The sequence below is a fragment of the Gossypium hirsutum genome, chromosome A01 (genome assembly GCF_007990345.1).
Source record: "Gossypium hirsutum isolate 1008001.06 chromosome A01, Gossypium_hirsutum_v2.1, whole genome shotgun sequence".
Lineage (NCBI taxonomy): Eukaryota > Viridiplantae > Streptophyta > Magnoliopsida > Malvales > Malvaceae > Gossypium > Gossypium hirsutum.
Window position 1 is genome coordinate 52,205,664 of NC_053424.1, and position 18,108 is coordinate 52,223,771.

Consider the following 18,108-nt stretch of genomic DNA (forward strand, 5'->3'; position numbering starts at 1 on the left):
CCACTACACCTCACTCCTTTTTGTGTCATCTTTTACCCCTTTACTCTTAAAATCCCAAATGCCAATTGCATCACCTGTTCATAAAATTAAAATTCCAAAAATTACCACAGATTTAACTTAAGTTTGGGCCTTCCAAAGGCCCACTAACCTACTAAAATCTATAATTTAACCAACCAGAACACACACAAATTTTAAAAAATCACAGAAACACAGAAAACCCAAAATTTGGTGCGTTACACCACCTATCAGAGAGGTTGAGTTTAGGATTGAATTAGTACGGGAACAACGCCGATATTGATAGCTCCATACAAAATGGCTCCGATAGAGTTAAAAGAATTGAAAGCTCAGTTTCAAGAATAAACAGATAGAGGTTTTGCTAGACCGAGTTTCTCTCCTTGGGGTGCACCGGTGTTATTTGTGAAAAAGAAAGATGGCAAGATGGGAATGTGTATAGACTATTGATAGCTCAATAAAGTGACAATCAAGAATACATACCTTTTGCCAGGAATAAATGATTTGTTTGATCAATTAAAAAGGGCAACAGTGTTTTCAAAAATTGATTTGAGATCGGGTTATTACCAGTTGTGAGTTAAAGACTCAGATGTGCCAAAGACTACATTTAGAACAAGGTAAGGACACTACAAATTTATTGTTATGCCTTTCGAACTAATAAATGCACCTGCTATTTTTATGGACTTGATGAATCAAATTTTCAAGCCTTACTTAGACCGATTCGTAGTTGTATTTATTAATAACATTTTAATTTACTCTCTTGATGAATTTAAGCATGTTGAGCATTTGAGAATCATGTTACAAACTTTGAGAAATAAATAGTTATTTGTAGAGTTCAGCAAATGTGAGTTTTGGTTACGAGAGGTTAGTTTTCTGGGACATATAGTTTCAGCCGCAAGTATCCGAGTTGGCCCGAGCAAAATTTCTGCGATTATAGATTGGAAGTCTACAAGAAATGTATCTGAAGTCCGTAGTTTTCTGGGACTAGCTAGCTATTATAGATGATTTGTGAAAGGCTTCTCGATGATTGTGACTCCGATGATACGATTGCTTCAAAAAGATGTTAAATTTGAGTGGTCAGAAAAGTGTCAGTAGAGCTTCGAGCAGTTCAATGCATTATTTACAGAAGCACCAGTGTTAGTTTAGCCTGAGTTGGGTAAAGAGTTCCTAGTTTTCAGTGATGCATCATTAAATGGCCTAGGTTGTGTTTTGATGCAGGAAGGCAAAGTTGTAGCTTCTGCCTCGAGACAGTTGAACCCACATGAAAAGAATTATCCGACGCACGATCTAGAGTTAGCTGTGATAGTGTTCGCATTGAAAATTTGGCGTCATTACTTGTTTGGTGAGAAATGCCATATTTATATCGATCACAAAAGCTTGAAATATCAATTTGAATTTGTGACAGCGGAGATGATTAGAATTGCTAAAAGACTATGAATTAGTGATTGACTATCATCCGAGGAAAGCGAACATAGTTGCTGATGCTTTGAGCCAAAAGTCCTTATTTTCTTTACGTGCTTTGAACAGACAATTAGCTTTGTTTGCCGACAGTTTGATAGTAACCGAGTTGAAAGAGAGACCATTATTTCTATAGTAGATCTGAGAAGCTCAAAAATTTGATAATGAATTGCAAGTAAAACGAGTTCAGTGTGAGTTTATTTCTAATTCAGAGTTTCGAATAGGGCCTCTGATGACTGTTGATGTTTCATGATAGTATATGTGTACCAAGAAATCCTGAGCTCATTCAAAAGATTCTAAATGAAGCACACAGTAATTGTTTATCAGTACATCTGGGAAGCACGAAAATGTATAATGATTTGAAATAGCTTTATTGGTGGCACGGCATGAAACGAGTTATCTCAGAATTTGTTTTGAAATGTTTGATTTGTCAGCAAGTCAAAGTTGAGCATCAAGTACTGTCAGGTTTCTTATAGCCTATCATGATTCTTGAGTGGAAGTGGGATAGAATAACAATGGATTTCGTATCAGGTTTATCCTTATCTCTAAAAATGAAAGATATGATCTGGGTTGTTGTTGATAGATTGATGAAATCAGCTCATTTCATTCCGATACGTACAAATTTCTCGCTTGATAAATTAGCTGAGTTTTATATTTCTGATATTGTAAGATTACATGGTGTTCCCCTATCTATTGTTTCGGATAGAGATTCGAGATTTACTTCGTGATTTTGGATGAAATTGCAAGAAGCTTTGGGTTCAAAGCTACATTTTACCACTACATTTCGCCCTAAAACAGATGGTCAATCTAAACGATTTATTTAGATACTTGAGAATATGTTGCGTTGTTGCATTCTTGAGTTTGAAGGTAGCTAGGAGAAATATCTACCGCTGATTGAATTCACTTAGAATAATAGCTTCCAATCGAGTATAAAGATGGCACCATATGAAGCTCTATACGGTCGTAAATGTCAAACACCATTGTACTGGAGTGAGCTCAGTGAAAATAAGATTCAATTGGTTAATCTGATTAGAGAGATTGAAGAAAAAGTGAAAGTAATTCGTGATAGTTTAAAAGCAACTTTTGATCGACAGAAATCATACACAGACTTGAAATGGAAAGATATTGAGTTCCAAATAGGGGATAAAGTGTTTTTGAAAGTGTCACCTTGGAAAAAGATATTGCGGTTTGGTCGAAAAGGGAAATTGAGTCCATGATTCATCGGACCGTATGAGATTACTGAGCGAATTGGGCCAGTGGCATATCAACTATCCTTACCTTCTAAGTTAGAAAAGATACATAATGTGTTTCACGGATCGATGCTACGAAGATATCAATCAGACCCTTCGCATGTCATTTCCCCGACCGAGGTTGGAATTCAGTCTGATATGTCATATGTGGAAGAACCGATTTGAATTTTAGCTCGTGAGATCGAATAGCTGAGAAATAAGAGAATCACATTAATAAAAGTAATATGGCATCGGCACAGGTTTGAAGAAGCTACATGGGAACCCAAGGATGCTATGAGAAAACAATACCTGAACCAATTCACTGGTAAGAGTTTTGGGGACAATATCACATATCCATTTCACCATTCAAGCTTAACACATAGCGACCATTCGACTATAAGTCATATACATCAATTATTTATCACACAACTTAATTCAAGTAGAACCAAAAGGTCACAATTCATCTAATATACACATATCAAGGCATCATCAATTATATACTAAAGGTGACTGCTCAAAACTTACCTCGAATATTTTCGAATAGTCTCGGATCGGCTATTCAACTACTTTCTCTTTTCCCTTGTCCAACCTTGGTTCTCTATGCTCTTGAGCTTGAATTCAACAATTTTAAACTAGTCATTATTCCACTATTCAAGCATTACTTTCAGAATATAATATATATATACGAATTTCACACATATAGATCATAGTAAGTTTAAAAGAAAACATTAAGCAACTCATTAACAAATTTTTATCAATGTTTACCACATAATCACAAATTCACAATAAGCTGTCTTCCTGAGCAACAATCACCAAATTATTTATAACTGGAGCTACAAAACTCCAAATCAATTGCCGTAAAATTTCCCTTAAAATAGACTCATATATATTTTATCCATAAAATTTTCAGAATTTTTAGTTTGGCCAATCAATACCAGAGTTTTCTTAAAGTTTCCCCCTGTTTCACTTTTTGACTAATCTTACCACCCTTTACTACGAATCAAATTTCCAACTGTACAGAAGTCAAAATATGTTTGCGTTGATTTCATTTGAAACTAGACTCATTAAGCTTTAATTACATAGTTTATTAAGCTTCTAACTCCACTCTCACAATTTATGGTGATTTTCCAAAATCACATTACAGCTGCTGTCCCAAGCAGATTTATTACAATATACTATTTCACAACTCTTTGCATTCATATTATTTAAACATGTATATCACCAATCAATTTCATCACATATCTATAATTTCACTTAAGCATAATCTCAATCCAAATATATCCATTGTCCATATATCAAGCTTACTTAAAGCTATTTATAATTTATTCATATCATTAACCAAATATAGTTATGCAACCAAAACACAAATCATAGATACCTTATAATATGCATATCAAAATAACTCCAACCATGATCGGATATAACCGAATTTAAACATGAAAATTAAGCCATTTTCGAACTCCTATACTAAATCAATACATACCAAAAGCTAATTTTTGCATATTCGTCAACTCGAACCTAAAACCATAACCGAATACTCAAGTACATATTATCTATTCAATTATTACAATTTATGCACATGTGGCTAAAACAAATTGAACCATTTTGAACACAAATATCAACTAAAATACAACCATTTCGCATGTTTATTATTATGCTTATAATTACATATTTTCAATATAAGCTAAATCATGACCGAATTATCACTATAATTCACAACATTAACAAACCATTTCCAAAACATATAACACCTCCAAAGACATCCATACAACCCATAGCCAAATGCATCATTTCAAATCAATAACAAAAATTAAGTCATGGGCTATGAAAGGAGCTTAGCAATTAACTCAATTTCACATAAATTATCAAGAAATAAAATCAAACATACCTCCAATTAAAAACATCAAGGCCGAATATCCAAGAACCTTTTTGTTTTGCTTGTTCTTTAAATTTCGGCAAAATGAAAGAAGAATGGATGAAAACTTTGTTTTTCTCACCTATTTTATTTTATTAAATTATATAATTCCTCTTATAATATCATTAAATATTATATTACTAACATGGAATCATAGAACATTCATTACAAAATACATATTTTTCCTGTCAACTTTCATCATTGTCGTCCACTAATTTAATAGTGGTCCATTTGACATGCAAATCCTCCTTCTTATATACCATGCATTATTCGGCCCTCTAAATTCTTCCTATCACAATTTTAAGTTTTAACACACAAGTCCTTTTTAGCTATTTCCACATTCAAATGACAAAGTTAAGACACGATACTTTCACACATACACTTTCACATATAATAAGCATAGAATATAACGTTTAATTATTTTTATGACTCGGTTTTGTGGTCCCGAAACCACTTTTCGACTGGGGTCAAATTAGGGCTATCACATATTTATAGGCTTTGGAATGCCTAGAAGCCCTCAAAAGTGGCCCTTTCCAAATTGGACTTTACTTGGGCTCGGTAGGGACACGCTTGTGTGTGATTACTTCAGGCCGTGTTCGAGCCTGTTAGAATGGCACAGGTGTGTGCTATGCCCGTGTGAGTCATGCTCCAATTCTTCCAAATTGACATGGCCGTGTGGTCTGCCCGTGTGAGAAGGTCTAGGCCGTGTTGATTTCGTACTTTGGCCCATTTTCTCCGTTTTTGGCCTGTTTCTCATTCCTTCCACTCTCCTATGCTCTCCTAAGTGTAAAACATGAAATTAAAGCATTAGGAGCATTGAATTCACCAATTCTAATGGAAAATCATCCATAAAATGTGTTAAACATGGGGGAAAAATATGTATAAATTACGGTTTATCAAATACCCCACACTTAAGCATTTGCTTGTCCTCAAGCAAAATCCTCAACTCATAATCAAAATAAATTCTTCTCAACTTATAATTTCTATCGATAATATCTCACATTAATCCATAAGTAATCGTACATTGAGAATTCAACTAAAAGAACATAAAAGTTTCAAACATTCCAAGTTGAGTATTTAGTCATGCAAACTTAGGTGCTTCCCTTTGATTCAGAATATCACAGAGTTTCACATCCTCACTAAAGTTTCACTCAAATCACTCGAGGTGTTAAGGACAATAAATGAAGCACTCAATAGTCAAAAATGAAAAGTCATTACCATAGGCTTGCATGAAAATCAAATCTCCACCACTATAATTTAAGATGATACATCAATCAAAAGGTCTTTAGAAGGTTGTAATGAGGCTTGGTTAGAGGGTGTGGTCACAACCTAAAAGAAAGGGTTAGAATCGTGATTGACTTGAAAAGTTGCCTTAACTAGAAAAAGAGTTAATCTTCACTTGCGTACAATAGAGCTTTTCTCAGAATATGGAATTACAGATATGTATACATAGTTTTTTTTTAATAACAAGTTAAATAATATAGACTAAATATCAAGAACAAAACATAGCTAGGCAATCCATTCAACTCAAGTCTCGACAAAAATAGGGATTAATTTAGGGGATTTCAACAATAATGGGTTAAAGGTTAATATACAAGAAATGGTTTGTAAGGCTCAAGGGAGTTTACTAGGGGTTAATCGTGGAGGTAGGCTTTTCATGGCATGAGTGGGTTAATCCCAAGTGCTTTAATCATTTTGATATATCAAATCAAATGGTGTGGTCTCGACATGCATAATCAAGCAAGTTCTAGAATAACAGTTCAATACTGACGAACTCAAAGCAATAATAAAAGTGAGCATGAAAGGATGAATAGATGCTCAAAAGGCTCAAAAATATCACAAAAATTATGGCTTTTTGATGTTTAGACTCATAAATTCCAGTTCAAAGTAATACCTAGACTTGGGGAAACAACCTATAATTTTAAATTCTTAAAAATCAACTTATCATGCCTGATTCTCTAATGTCTTAAAGTTTAAATAGTCAATGCATAAATCCCTATGTTTTAATTCAAGATATATATATCAAAATCATAAACCAATCAAAATTTATCCTAAATATGATATGAGAGCTTTTCAAGAGAACAAGACAATCATTAATAAATAACCCCCACACTTAAGATGTACATTGCCCTCAATGTACAAAGATAGGTATTATAAAATAAAAATAAGATAGGGAGAGAAGTGAAACTTCCTGTATGATGAATTCCTCGAACTAGAGTTTTGGAGAGTAATCGGTTCGAGAGTGGGGGAGGATACTCCGGCGGTCGTAGAGGTTCATTAGGCCATAAGTCTTGCGCCAAAAGAATATTATATCTAGTGGTAGCTATGTTCGTGGTCGAGTAGGACATGGCAGTCGTAGAGAACCTTTCCCGGTGGAGTTTTAGTTCCTCTGTGATAATGAGTTTAAGAGCTCTATATAACTATGATAAAATCAAGAACTTTTTAGGGGATACTAGGAAGAATAAGTACTCAAAAAGAAATAATCGAAATTTATAATAAAATTTTAAATCTGCTAAAAAAAAGTAGTTTGAATAAAAATTAAAAACATAAAATAATAAAATAAATATTTCTAAACATCTTCATAACTAGATGGTTCGTGAGGTAGGACTGGCAATGAGATGTGGAGATGCTGACAAATCTGCTGTAGAGTAGCATCAATGTTGTCAAATCATTGAAAACACTAATGCTCGAATCGGGTGAGGCACTCAGAGATGTCAGCATATGAAGCTGCCGCATGAACTGGACGAGAGGGTAGTGGTGGCTGAGTCGGTGATGTGGGGGGACATCATCAGGAATGTCCTCATAGGCCTCCTCCTCGGTAGATTGGGTGACACGATACTGGGGAGGGGAGGTTCCTCGGTGCCTTTCGATCATCTTTATGCTAAGCATGCTTGAGATGCCTTGTGGAGACATCTGCCCAGTCGATGCAGCAACCTGCTGCTAAAGGTCGGGCCCGAAGTATTTCGAAGAGCTCTTCTTGGGGCCCTCATAGAAACTATAGGAGAGGGAAAAGAGATGGGGAAGTGAGGATTAATTTTGAGGAAGTGGATTTTAGGATGGTTTGGTTGTTGGGGAAATGAGAAGCTGGGGAATGGTGGTCAGGATAGGGATTAGGGAGTGGAGAAGGGGAGATTTCGGCTAGGGTTTTGAAAGGGGGAAGAAGATGAACAGTGGTTTCCTTATATAGGGGACGACCACATGGCCTAGGGCCATGCCCGTGTACTCCGAGGGTGAGCCCATGTTTCTCAAATTTTGCAATTTAGGTCGTGCCTGACTACTATCCCACGGCCCTGTGTTTAGGGCGTGTGTGGACACGGCCATGTTGCACTGTCATGCCTAGCTTTGTTCGCTTCTCTCACGCCCGTGTGTTAAGGTACCATGCCCATGTATTGTTGTCCACGGCTTAACGGCACGGGCGTGTCTTACGCCCGTGTCGAAGAAATAGAATTGAGCCTTGCCCCTGGCACGTCCGTGTTTTTCCATTCCCACGCCCGTGTTCACCTATCAAGTTCAGCCACAGCCATGTCGCACGACCATGAGGATTTATCACATCCCATGTTTTGGGGAAATCATGTCCTGCTTCCACACGACCGTATCGCATGATCGTGTCTCTTCCCCTGTTTGGCCACGGCTTTAGGCATGCCCATGTGCCTGGTCGTGTGTGCTGAAAAACTTTGCAATTCGAAGATAAATTTAAGGATTTAAAGTGTTAGAAATTAAAAATAAAGAAATCAAAATATGTTAGTGCTCAGGTTGCCTCCCGATAAGCGCTTATTTATAATCTAAGCTCGACTTACCTCTCTAGTGAATGGTTAGGGTGGTTCGAGGAGTTTATACTTCTCATTCCTGCTATCAATCTCATCAAAATAGGGTTTTAATCGGGTGATGTTTACCTTAAAAATGCCAAACTTGAGGTGACTCACCTCCACCATACCGAATGGAAAAATACTGAGTACCGTAAGAGGGATTTCCTCATTCGGTCTGGTAGTGACAATGTGGGGATCTGCGGCATCTAGTAAGACTTTATCGCCAACCCTAAGTTGATTAGGAGAGGTATCAGACTTGTTTCGGTGTAGTTTCGGTTTATCACGTGTTCTCGGTTTGTGTGCTCGCCATTCATCTAGCTCCTCTATTCGTAGCCTTCGTTCTTCATGAATGTGTCCTCTATCATTTCCGAAACATGGCTCGTGAACTTCTTTAAAGCTTAATTTCTGCAAAGTCATATTTCCAGTTTTATTAAATTAGTGTGGACTATTACCTTCAATGTTCGATGTGATGCCATAATTAAGAGCTTGAAGGATGATCATTTCGTCTCCCACACGAAATGTAAGCTCACCTATGCCAACATCAATAATTGTTTTAGCAGTTGCTAAAAAAGGCCTTCCTAAAATCAAAGGGGTGTTATTATCCTCCTCTATGTCTAGAACAACGAAATCAACGGGAAATATGAACTTATCTACTTTCACGAGTACATCTTCAATAATACCCCTAGGGAATCTTATAGTTTTATCTGCTAATTGAATGTTCATTTTAGTTTCTTTAGGTTTCCCAAGACCTAGTTGCTTAAACATTTTGTAAGGTATGACGTTAATACTAGCCCCTAAATCAGCTAATGCATGACTTATATCTAAACTACCAATTAAACAAGGAATTGTAAAACTCCATGGATCTTTCAATTTGTTGGGTAGCTTATTCTATAGAATAGCTGAGCAGACTGCATTTAGCTCCACATGCGATGCTTCGTCCAACCTTCGCTTATTTACTAAAAGCTCTTTTAAAAATTTCATTGCATTTGGCATCTGCGACAAAGCTTCAATAAACGGTAGGTTAATATGTAATTTTTTCAAAAGTTTGAGGAATTTACCGAATTTTTCGTCTGAGCGGTCTTTCCATGTCACGTTACGGTATGGGACACGAGGTTTATATTCTTCATTCACCGTTTTGTTATGACTTACCTCACTTTCACCTTTGCTCACCACAGTTTCTTGCATCAATTCTGGCTCAGGCGCAATGAATCCTTCCTTAGCTTGAGTACTAATTGCGTTGAGCTGTTCCCTTGGGTTAGGTTCAATATTACTTGGTAAGCTACCTTGTGGTTTTTTGGAGATTAGTTTGGATAGCTGGCCTATCTTAGTTTCGAGTCCTTGGATCAATGCTTGTTGATTTTTAAGTGCTGTCTCGGTATTTTGGAAACGGGTTTCTGACATTGATATGAATTTTGAGAGCATCTCCTCAAGGTTCAGTTTCTTCTCTTGTTGGTAAGGTGGCTATTGAAAACCCTGAGGATTTTGTGGCTTTTGATTCCCTTGACCTCCCCAGGAGAAATTTGGGTGGTTCCTCCAACCTTCATTATAAGTATTACTGTATGGGTTATTTTGAGATCTAAAGTTATTGTTACCCATATAGTTGACTTGTTCCTCTTCGGTTGTGGGATTGAAGGATTGATATTCTGTATGCACACCTCCTCCACTTGGTCACACCTCATTACTGGATGTACCTGCGTAGAACCAAGTAAACCATCAATCTTTTTATTGAGAAGTTCTACCTGATTTGACAGCATAGTAACTGAGACGACGTTATAAACGCTGGCTATTTTTGTTGGCTTAGTCCTCATGACTTGCCACTAATAGTTATTTAGTGACATTTCTTCAATGAATCCATAAGCCTCTTCAGGTGTTTTGTTGTTGATGGTTCCGCCAGTAGCTGCATCAACCATTTGCCGAGTCGAGGGATTCAGACCATAATGGAATGTTTGTACTTGAAGCCAAAGCGGTAACCCATGGTGAGGGCACCTTCTCAGTAAGTCCTTGTATCTCTCCCATGCATAGTAAAGTGTTTCTAAATCCATCTGTACAAAAGAAGAGATATCATTACTAATTTAGCCATTTTAGCCGGTGAAAAGTATTTTAGTAAAAATTTTTCGGTCATTTGTTCCCAAGTAGTAATTGACCCTCGCGGTAACGAGTTCAACCACTGTTTAGCTTTGTTCCTCAATGAAAAAGGAAATAACCAAAGACGAATGGCATCATCAGAAATGCTATTGATTTTAAATGTATCGCAAAATTCCAAAAAGTTTGAAAAGTGAGCGTTGGGATCTTCATCCTGCAAACCATCAAACTGAACAAACTGCTGTATCATTTGAATTGTGTTAGGTTTCAGTTCAAAAGTATTTGCAGCTACATCCGATCTAACTATGCTAGATTTTGTTCCTGTTAGATAAGGTTTAGCATAGTCATACATATTACGTGGAGCAGGATTTTGATTAGTCACAATTGTAGGAGGTGGCTGATTACCTTGGTTTTCAGCCATCTCTTCAGTTGGGGGTTGAGTATCGTCTTCTTGCTCGTTCTCTATGTATCTTAAGTTGCGCCTTATTTCTCTTTGGTTTCTACGAATTGTACGATCGATTTCTTCCTCAAAAAGTAATGGTCCCGATGGGTTTCTTCTAGTTATAAACTATAAAAACCTGCCAAGAGAAAGAAAAAGTAAATTAATAAATAATAATAATAAAATTAAATTAAATTGCAAGAAAAATAAATGGCTAAAGTAATAAAAATTGAGCATTCCTAATATCTTAGTTCCCCGGCAACGGCGCAAAAACATGATCGCTAGATCCGTAACAAGTAATAAATATTTATAATGAAGATCAAACCTAGACTAACTATTATCGCGATGTAGGCAAGTGTACCTATCGAACAGTAGTATAGTTTTAGCTAGATTGGATTGTCGAACCCAAAAGAACTAAAAGTACTAGTAATGACTGTCTTTTTATTATCTAATCTAAGAATACTGGGGTTTTGTTTTAATTAACTAATTATCTAAACTAAGAAAGCACAGAGAAAAGAATTGGGGAATTGCTTTTGGGAAAATCGATTGACTTGAGACAATACCTAAGGAAAAATCCACCTAGACTTTACTTGTTATTCTGGCTCCGAACCAGATGATTTATTCATTCAACTTGTTCCGTAGAGATCCCTAAGTTATGTTATTATCCCTATTCAAGACTAAAAACGTCTAATCCCTAAATTGAATAACCGAGACTTTTCTCTAATTAACACTCTAGGTTGCATTAACTCGATCTATGGATTCCCTTATTAGGTTTCACCCTAATTCGGTAAAATCTTGTCACCCTATTTCTAGGCGCACAATCAACTTCGCTTAATTATGACAAAAGTATTCTTAGACAGAGTTTATTACTCCTCTGAATAAGAGCATGTCTTGAATCAGTATCCTGGGGTATCAAAACAAGAATTAAGAACACATAATTAAGAACAATTATATTTATCATATGATTCAGAAAATAATAACAAGATTCGTCTTAGGTTTCATTCCCCTTAGGTATTTTGGGGATTTAGTTCATAACTAAATAAGAAAACATCTCAGAAGAATAAAGAATACAAAACATAAAGAAAACCCAAAACTCCTGAAGGGAAATTGAGGAGAGATCTTCAGTCTTGATTATGAATCTGGCTTCTGAGATGGATCAATCGGCTTCCTTGGGGTAATTCCTTACCCCCTATTCTCCGTCTCTCCTTTTTATCCTCTTCTAGGTTTTATTTATAGGCTTTGGAATGCCTAGAAGCCCTCAAAAGTGGCCTTTTTTGAATTGGACTTAACTTGGGCTCGGTAGGGACACGCCCGTGTGCGATTACTTCAGGCCATGTTCGAGCCTGTTAGAATGGCACGGGTGTGTGCTATGCCCGTGTGAGTCGTGCTCCAATTCTACCAGATTGACACGACCGTGTGGTCTGCCCGTGTGAGGAGCTCCAGGCCGTGTTGATTTTGTACTTTGGCCCATTTTCTCCGTTTTTAGCCCGTTTCTCGTTCCTTTCGCTCTCATATGCTCTCCTAAGTGTAAAACATGAAATTAAAGCATTAGGAGCATCGAATTCACCAATTCTAATGGAAAATCATCCATAAAATATGTTAAACATGGGGCAAAAATATGTATAAATTACGGTTTATCAATTAACTTTCATTCAACATTCACATCGATTTCGTATGTACCTGTATCACTTAAATCAATTATACTTTCATTTTTTTATCTTGGCTATGTTAGTTGATACACTTAAACCTCAATGAAAACACATTATTTCAATTCAACATCAAATAATATTATTGGTTCATAATTCTTTCACATTTAATCATCAGATAGTCATATTCGTTTACACTTAGTCATTTCCTGTTGAACATATCGGGATAATAAAGGATACACGGTGGCCTTCACATAGTACCACCCTTGTAGCCAAAGTTATTTTATTCACAAAGTGGCCTTCACATAGTACCACACTTGTGTCCAAAGCTATTTTATTCACAAAGTGGCTTTGACATAGTACCACTCTTGTGTCCAAAGATATTATATTTACAAAGTGACCTTCACATAGTACCACACTTGTGTCCAAAGCTATTTTATTCCTAAGGTTCAACCAGGAAATTTCTCATTTAGCACAATGCCATGGACTTATTTCAGTTAGCACATTGTCATGGACTTATTTCACTTAGATGCCATGGTCTTATTTCACTTAGCATAATGTAATATCCTAGATACTGTCTTACATGCGAATCACTTATTTCACTTAGCACATTGCCATGGTCTAGCCATGGTCTTTTACCGTCAATTCACATTTCACTACGCAACGATCGTGATCGATCCTGCGTTTTACTCAATTCAAACGTTTACTTTAATTTTCACAATTTAATAAATATATAATAATGCATAATTAACACAAATGAATAACGTTTATTAACATACGAACTTACCTTGACCTAAAATGGTGAAAAGGACCAAATTGTCCAATACTCGTTTTTCTTCCGTTCTAGGTTTGAACTTTGTTTTTCTTAATCTATAATATCACATTCAACTTGTTAAATTATTATACTATTCAAATCAGTCCAAAAATCATATTATGGAAAAATTACATTTTTGCCCCTAAACTTTATCTTATTTACACTTTTGCCCCTAGGCTCGTAAATGAAATTTATTCAATTTCTTTGTACTTTAAGCCTAGTCGAACCATTTTCATAACTATAACATCCCAAAATTTCCACTAAATCACACTTTTATGACAAATTTTATAACTTTTACAAATTAGTCCTTTTTAGCATTTTTACCGAAAATCACTTAACAAAAGTTGTTTCTCCAACCATAAACATGCATAATCTACCATTAAACATCAAAATGCACAAATTTATAACATGTTCAAACCCTAGACCTTCATCATAACTCAAATAAATGGTAGAAATAGGTAGATCTTGTTACGAGTATTTCAAAAATGTAAAAATCATTAAAAACGAAGAAAGAACGGACTTACAATCGATCTTGGAAGCTTGAAAAACCCTAGCAATGGTTTCTTCATGGTAATTTCAGCCATAACTTGAAGATGGACAAAAATTGGCTTTTATTTTGTTTATTTAATCATTTTAATTACTAAATGACCAAAATGCCCCTAACTTAAAAATATTCTATTTCACCTATTTCATGTCCATTTTTGTCCAAAAAATTAACCAATGGTATAATTACCATTTAAGGACCTCCAATTTAAAATTTCATAGCAATTAGACACCTCTAGCTTCTAGAACTCAAGTTTTGTACTTTTTACAATTTAGTCCTTTTGACAAAATTGAGTGCCCAAAGGTCAAAATTTTCAAATGAAAGTTTCACAAAATCATTCCGTGAAATTGTAGACTATAAAAATATAATAAAAATAAATTTTTCCTCGTTGAGTTTGTGGTCCTGAAACCACTGTTCCGACTAGGCCTAAAATAGGGTCGTTACATGTAAAATCAGTGATGACAGAATTAGACAGTGGAGTAATGTTTGAATTGAAATGATAGCCGAGTGCAGTGGTTATAGTCGGACAGTTACTATGGTTTCTTCTGGGCATTCTATGTGTACATTTATTCTCAAAAGTAAAGGTAACTGTTTAATTTCATAATGAATTATTATCGTGTGAGAACGTTAGCTAAACATACTATTAGACGAAAGCATTGTGGTCTATATGGTTTATGATCAGTATTGCTTTATTTTTCTCTAGTACTCTATTCCATTGTGTTGATAGAAAAGTCGACGGTAAAATCTGTATGATTGTTAGTATTCTGTTTCTACTGGTTACTGTTCTGTTGAATATACATGAAGATTATATTGCTTCTGTTACCATTGATTTCAGTGTTTATGAGTGTTGTTCTCCCTTTTGGAAATTTTCTAGGATATCATTGGGATCTTTATCATTCTTTGGTTGTAATTTTCAGAAATTGTGTATAGCTCAACATTTTAAGATTTTTCTACCTCGGCTTTATTATAATTCTATGTGATTATCTGCAAGAGATATTATTCTAATAGAGATGACTATATCTATTATGATTATAATTTTTGGTTTGATCACGGGAGTGTAGTGGTACCATCATTAAATTATAGAGGTTGTGCTTCTGTATTTGTTACTGAGGAAACCATATTTGATTTTCTTTTGTGTTCAAAATGCATTATTAACAGCTAGGATTTTATCTATTTATATGATTCAGACGTTGGTCTTATTATGGCATTATGATTTTTATATGATGGAAGTGGCTTCAGTATAGTTCAACACTTCGATGATTAAGAGTTGAAATAGCTTTATTATATAATCCATTCTACTTTCTTGAAAGAGGGATGACATCGGAAAAAGTGTAAATGGTGAAAGATCAAGCTCAAATTTGTATACCGGCTATCATTCCTCAGTAATCTTGATAAATGCCCATGAGTTGAAAGCGGGATGTTATGTTACATTTGAATTATTCCATTTTTAAAGATCTTTGATTAGTATCCTGAAGAAATTGCAATAAAATGCATGTTTGAGTTATCTTGACAACAAGAAGAAAGGTTTTCTTTGTAAAGTTATTATTCGACAGCCAAGATCGATTTAGTTGTTTAGCCTGACGGGATTATTCACTTGAAGGGTTAATTGAGTATATGTGTTTGAGTTTATCCTTAGGTTTAAAAAATAAATCTTGTATGCTCATGTGAACAAACGGGTAGTCTGAATGAAGAATTCATATTCTAGAAGACATGATATAGAATTATAACTATCGGATCAGATCTAATTCAGAAATGATATTGTAAATTAAAGTTATTTTGATGGAGAAAGTTATTGTCTTTGTGAATTTTGAATAGTTTGACACTTGTTAATAAAGTTATTAATTGTGGAAGGATTATGGATTAGCAATTGATTATCATCCAGGGAAAGTGATTGTAGTCACAGATACTAGGAGCAGAAAATATTTGTTTGCTTTACAAGTAATGATATGTAGTTACTTTATCGGAAGGTGGTTCGATATTAGCTAAGTTAAAAAGCTAAATCGATGTTTATTCAACAAGTCTGTGGGACTTGGAATTAAGGCCACGAATTGCAAGCTAAAAGAGTACAATGAGAGACGTCTTCTGATTCAGAGTTTCATATTAGAACCGATGATTACTTGTTGTTTTCAGATAGAGTTTGAGTACCGAGAAATCTAGAGATTTTACAACAATTGATACACAAACCTTGCCTATTCTTCTAGGAAAAACAAGATGTTTAATGATCTGAAATCGTTATATCGATAAACAGGTATGAAACGAGACATTTCTAACTCTACGCTTAGAAGTTTAAAGTATCAGCAAGTTAAACTGATTGTTATGTGCCTTCGGGACTATTACAATCTGAGATGATATCTAAGTGAAAAATGGGATAATATTATAATGGATTCTATATTGGGAATTCTTATCACTGAAAAAGAAAGATGTTATCTAGGTTGCTGTCGAATGTTTAAAAAGTTTGCATATTTATTTTTATACGTACAGATTTCTCTTTTGATAGACTTGTTGAGCTATACATTTCGGAGATTTTTATATTATATAGGGTGTCAGTCTCCATTATTTTGGGAACCTGAGGTTTATATTGTGATTCGATAGAAAACTACTATAAGTTTTGGGTATGAGGTTGAGTTATAATACCGCATTTCATCCTCAAGCTAATGGTTAATCTGAGAAAGTGATTCAAATTCTCGAAAATATGTTTTGTAATTTTGTTTTAGAATTTGAAAGTAGTTGAGAAAGACATTTACTGTTGGTTGAATTTCTATATAATAATGGTTATCAGATTAGTATATATAGATGGCATTGTATGAAGTATTGTATAGTTGCAATTACCAAACTCCGTTGTATTGGTTAGAGCTTTGTGAGAGAAAGATCCACTGGGTTTTTCTGATCAGGGAGATTGAAGAGATAGTAAAAGTAATTCATAACTATTAGAAAGCAATTTCGATTCGACAGAAAATTTATACGAGCTTGAAACGTAAAAACGTTGAATTGCAATTAAAAGACTAAGTCTTTGAGAAAGTATTGCTGTGGATATAGCGTTACTCAATTTAGCCGTAAAGAGAAGTTGGGTTTGCGATTTATAGAGCCGTATGAGATTTATGAGAGAATTAAGCCAATGTTTCATATATCTACATTACGATGGTGCAGATCAGATATTCTGCATACAAATTCTCCTACTAATATTGAGATACACTCATATATAAATAGTATAGTGAAGAGCAGATCATGATTTTAGCTCGAGAGATCAAAGTACTAAGAAACAAAAGAATAGCGTTACTAAAAGTTTTCTTTTTGTATCGACACGGGATTGAAGAGACTATGTGAAAATAGGAAAAGTTTATGAAAAAAGCAATACTCTAATCTGTTTCTAGTAAGATTTTCGGAGACGAAAATCCCTAAGGGGGGAGAGTTGTAATAGCGCGTTTTTAGGGTTACTTAGAACAGTGTTTTCAGGACCACAATCTGAAGTCAAAATATTTATTTTATTATTTTATTAAGGTTTACAGTATGATAGAATTTTTGTGTGAAAATTTCAAAAAAAAAATTATTCTTTGAGTGGTTAATTCGCTAAAAAGGACTAAATCGCGTAAAGTGTAAAAGTGGAGTTTATTAGCTAAAAGTGTTTAAATGCTATAGAATTTAAAGGAGGAGGTCCTTATATATAAGTTATTTCATTATTTAGTTAGTAGAATGTGATTGCTTGGTATAATGCAAATTTTAAATGTTATTAAAGGTTAATATGGTAAAATGGTTAATAAATATTATAATAATTAAAACAAAGCCAAATTATCATCTTATTTCATTCATCATCACCAAATATGGAAATGAAAAACCTTGGAAGAATGGTTGCTAGGGTTCGATCATATTGATGCTCAATTGAAGGTTCATTTTTTATTTCGTTTTTAATATTTTCTACGTTTTTTGAGATCGTTGCAGCTTAATCTAGCTAGCCCGTATCTCTATTTTCGAAACTGTTATAGACTTTGAATGATGCCATTGTTGAATGCTTGGTTGTTTAGATGTTTTATGATAGATTATTAAAGTTTGAAGCTAGATTAACAAGTTTTATAAAGTGATTTTTGACAAAAATGTCAATTATGGATTTAATTGAGAAATTTGTAAAATCTATGGGTAAATTTGTGAATTTGTAATGCCCCGAAATT

The 18,108-nt window shown here is 34.8% G+C and overlaps 1 non-coding gene across 1 annotated transcript; it reads left to right on the top strand.

Annotated features, from left to right (window-relative positions):
- The first annotated feature begins 10,388 nt into the window (after positions 1–10,388).
- LOC121207753 (small nucleolar RNA R71) lies at positions 10,389–10,494 on the top strand. Its single transcript, XR_005902865.1, has one exon. It is a non-coding gene; the product is annotated as a small nucleolar RNA R71 (small nucleolar RNA).
- Positions 10,495–18,108: the final 7,614 nt, after the last annotated feature.